The sequence below is a fragment of the Mya arenaria genome, chromosome 16 (genome assembly GCF_026914265.1).
Source record: "Mya arenaria isolate MELC-2E11 chromosome 16, ASM2691426v1".
Classification (NCBI taxonomy): domain Eukaryota; kingdom Metazoa; phylum Mollusca; class Bivalvia; order Myida; family Myidae; genus Mya; species Mya arenaria.
In genome coordinates, this window is record NC_069137.1 from 19,830,570 (window position 1) to 19,835,569 (window position 5,000).

At 36.6% G+C, this 5,000-nt stretch overlaps 1 protein-coding gene across 2 annotated transcripts in view; it reads right to left on the reverse strand.

Annotated features, from left to right (window-relative positions):
* LOC128221337 (uncharacterized) overlaps positions 1-5,000 on the reverse strand; it is a 104,475-nt gene that overhangs the window by 38,512 nt on the left and 60,963 nt on the right. The window lies entirely within an intron of this gene.

Sequence of the window (5,000 nt, forward strand, 5' to 3'; positions counted from 1 at the left end):
ATACTCATGGATAGATGTGTGTTTTCCGACATGAACATATATGTTAAATACATCAATAAAACCGAAATAGAATCCAACATTGAAACATTATTATATTCAATACATTATTATAGCCATTCAGATGTACAAATGTATACTTGAAATAGTTTACGATATATACAACGTTATATTTCAAGAAAGAAACATACATAACGTTCTACCGCTTGTATTCTCCTGGAAGCAGAAATACATTAAGTTATAGGTAAACAACTGGAGTGTGTGTGGTATATTTTGTGATGTACATGATAACGAAAATACATAAAGTTAAATGTGAACACCTGCATAACAAATAACTATAACTATACAATTTGACCCTGTCTCTATTTTATTTTGTTACATTCATGTGTCTCACAGATTCTCTCTAAATTATTGCAATGCCAAAAATTATACCTCCAAATACAGCACACGCAGTTTATGCAAAATGAGTTCCTGAGTGAATTAGTTTCTGGATTTAAATACTTTTAATATGCTTTTTTCAAGTTTAAATATTAGGGCGCAATATTTGAAGTTTAAGTACAAATTGATGTAAAAGGATGTTGAGATATACACTTAAAGTAAAACTTTACAATATTTGCAAGAATGCACAAACTAGCTGCTTGAAATTGTAAACTGATTCTTCATCAAAATTGATATTTGTCGCTTTAAGAAAATGACGTGATTATGGCTTTCGTAGAAATATTTTAAGACGCCTTAACAATCACAGAGTATAGGCCGATGACATACGTTTTTTATCTAATAATGCATAATTCTTTAAACTATTGCCTAGCATTATAAGGTTTAATTTACAGTCTTACTTTTGGCAATACATTATGTGCAAATGGTGTTTTACCAACCTTCATCTGCTACAATGATATTGCTGAATTATATGTTTTGCAGAAATACGAAAAAATCACGTATTTGAGATCAGTCAAGTTTTAAAAAACACACATTTATCTTTTCCGTTAATCTTTCAACATTAATATATACGTGTTTAAACACTCAGTGTTACCAAAGAATTTCTTTATCACACATTATGGTTAATGTTAATATAAATGTATGTTTGATGCCCCAATTCCTGTATGTCAATAGTGTTTTGACTGTGGCTGCAGTAAAACAGTGAATGATATTTTATGCTAGTTTAATTTGATGTTATAAAGTAGCACTCCAAATTATGTGGTTTTTCACAATCAGTAAAGCGTCTGTTTTCGAACAAAAACGAATTGAGTGTTATTGTTTAAAATGTATCAAACTCTAGTAACAGTATACACACATGTTCGTTTAGAATTTAACAGCAAAAGGTCAGAACATTTCATTACTTTGCATTCGATACGTGTCATAATATAACTTTCAACGAACGTATTTTCATCAATCGTCGTAAAAACCGCATCATTAATTAAATATTTAAAAATATCAGCCTTAAACAAGTGTAAGAAATATTCCCCATATATAAAAATGTATAATACATGCACTTTATATAACACAACATGATAAAAAGATGTCAAACGCAATTTTCAATAGGAAAATAAACATTCGGAATTATTGATATGGAGTATCACCAGCGTCCTTAGACGGATGTGTAAGACATATATATACTATATTTTAACTTGAATTGACCAAACTAAGTATATGGCCGTATTTATTATTATCATCATTATTGTCGTCATTATAATCACAGCTGCTGTAGTAGCAGGAGCAGCAGTAGCAGCTAAAGCAGCAGCATTATGTATGCCTAATGTGTGCGTGCTTGTGTATGTGGGTGGGATGGGGGTGTTATTCGTATATTATAATATACGAAAACATTTTTTAACATTTATTCAACATACAAATTGTCTTTGGCACAAATGCAAATTAAATGTCGGACGACATATCTGTGTCCAAATTGAATAGTATTTAGGTAACTTAAGAGGGAAGGCTTATTTTAAAGAAAAATATCGGTGTATATGGGTTGTAGACAGTCAAACAATAACGAATAATAATTAAGAGAGAAGTTTAAAAAAAACGTCCAAATTGCTGCGCTGTGTACGATTATGTATTGCAATATGACAATGTTTAAAGTTAATTTCAGGACTACGGAAGATATACTTGCCATGAAATTATGCTTTGAACAAACCTTATTTTGACAATCAAGAAACACGGGATATAATTCAGTGATAGTGACACATTATATATTCATTGCGCTAAGCACAATCTCATATTGTCTTCTATAAATGTACAAAGTTTAATTAATTTCTTCTCACATTTTTAGTCATGCCCTGGACTCATTTAAAATATGCATAATGTACAAGATTAGTTGACTTTCAAAATAAGTTCCTAAGCGTTGTGACACATTAAATGTGTACAAGTTTCCTATGCATACGTAACCTTATATTATTACAACATAAAAAATGGAAGATAACTTTGCAAAAGTGTGTCACATTGTTTACAATCCAACATAATATGGCTCTATGTTTAAAGTTTGATCAATTCCTATATTGGTGTCCGAGTTGTGATTCAGACAAAAAATAATAAATGGATAAATAGCTGATATTGATTGCATTATTTCACATATGACTGACTGACTGACTGACTGACTGACTCACTCACTGATTGACTGACTGACTGACTGACTGACTGACTGACTGACCGACCGACTGACCGACTGACCGACTGACCAATTGACCGATCGACCGACCGACCGATCGACCGACATACCGACCGACCGAACGATGGACCGACCGACCGACCGACCGACCGACCGACCGACCGACCGACCGACCGACCGACCGACCGACCGACCGACCGACCGACCGACCGACCGACCGACCGACCGACCGACCGACCGACCGACCGACCGACCGACCGACCGACCGACCGACCGACCGACCGACAGACTGACTGACTGACCGACTGAATGACTGAATGACTGACTGAATGACTGAATGACTGACTGAATGACTGACTGACTATCGGACTAACTCACTGACTGACTGACTCACTCATTGACTAACTCACTGACTCACTGACTCACTGACTCATTGACTCACTCACTGACTCACTGACTCTCTGACTCACTAACTCACTAAATGACTGACTGACTGACTGACTGACTAACTGACTGACTGACTGACTGACTCACTGACTGACTGACTGACTGACTCACTGACTCACTGACTCACTGACTGACTCACTGACTCACTCACTGCTTCACTGACTCACTGCTTCACTGACTCACTGCTTCACTGACTCAATGACAGACTCACTGCCTCATTGAATGACTCACTGACTTACCGACTGACCCACTGACTCACTGACTCACTGAATCCCCGACTCACTTACTGACTGATTGACTGAACGTCTCATTAACTCACTTACTAACTGAATCACTGATTCACTTCCTGACTCATTGACTCACTGACTCACTTACTGACTCACTGACTCACTAGCTCTCTGAATCACTAACTCACTGAGTGACTGACTGACTCAATCACTTACTGACTGACTGACTGACTGACTGACTGACTGACTGACTGACTGACTGACTGACTGACTGACTGACTGACTGACTGACTGACTGACTGACTGACTGACTGACTGACTGACTGACTGACTGACTGACTGACTGACTGACTGACTGACTGACTGACTGACTGACTGACTGACTGACTGACTGACTGACTGACTGACTGACTGACTGACTGACTGACTGACTGACTGACTGACTGTCTGTCTGACTGACTGACTGACTGACTCACTGACTGATTGACTGACTGACTGACTTACTGACTCACTGACTGACTCACTGACTGATTTATTTACTGACTTACTGACTCCCTGATTCATTGACTCACTGACTGATTCACTGACTCATTTTTGATAAATTAATGACACCTTAACTTACTGACATGAACGGAATTCACGATTTACAGACAATATAACAGTATTGGTGTGTTGCCAACAAGACAATATACGGTCCCTCTAGTCCCCTCAATATACACAATTGACACTGAATATTAAACGACAGTTGTTGTCCGAGTATATACAAGGTTGAAAAATATGTTTTTCTTACATACTTTAAACACTAGCATTTTTCTTGACACGGTTGTTCTTGAATGGTTGTAGTTTTCTTGACTAGAGTGTTCAAAATCATAGATAAAGTCTGCGTGTTTTCATTTGTTAGTAATCAAAGGTCATTTCAATTGACTTACGCACACTAGTCAACTACTCTTAACTCAATATCCAATTGATATTTCACAGCTTACATTTAAGTTAAAGCATGTGAAAACTCTATATAACTACATGTAGACACAAGTATGTCATGTAACTGATACAGATATATATCATGGTTTGCAATCAGTTTGCAATACTAAATAATACATGCGAAACGTTTACGCGTTTTAAAAATGCTGAACGTAAAACGATCAATCTGATGTAGATGAAGGTAAGGAATGATAAATAATATGCAAATTTGGTTGATCTTGACACAGGACTTCCACTGATATTTCCTGTGGCTTGTTCAGTTGAAAAAGCTTATTTACGCGTTTTAGTATATACAAATTCATTTTAGCTCGATTGTGACGAAAGCTAAGCTTATAGAATCACTCTCGAGTCCGTTTCCTGGGCAGAAACCAGTACTGTGTCCTTTTTTGAGAGGCCATGAGAAAGTACCCCTGATGGGGATCGAACCCACAACCTCTTGGGTGAGAGGAGGACACCTATACCACTAGACCACTCTCACCTCACAACGCGTTTTAAAATTGCTTAACGTAAAAATATTAACCTGATGTAGTTGAAGGTAAGGAATGATAAATAATATGCAAATTTGGTTGATCTTGACACAGGACTTCCACTGATATTTCCTGTGGCTTGTTCAGTTGAAAAAGGTTATTTACATTTTTTTTACATATTTTGAGTGCTTGTTTGATAAACATACTTAGAGTATAATTAACATCTCACAATGTACGAAGCATCCGGGAGATGCAATGATTACATATTATTTTTTTCTC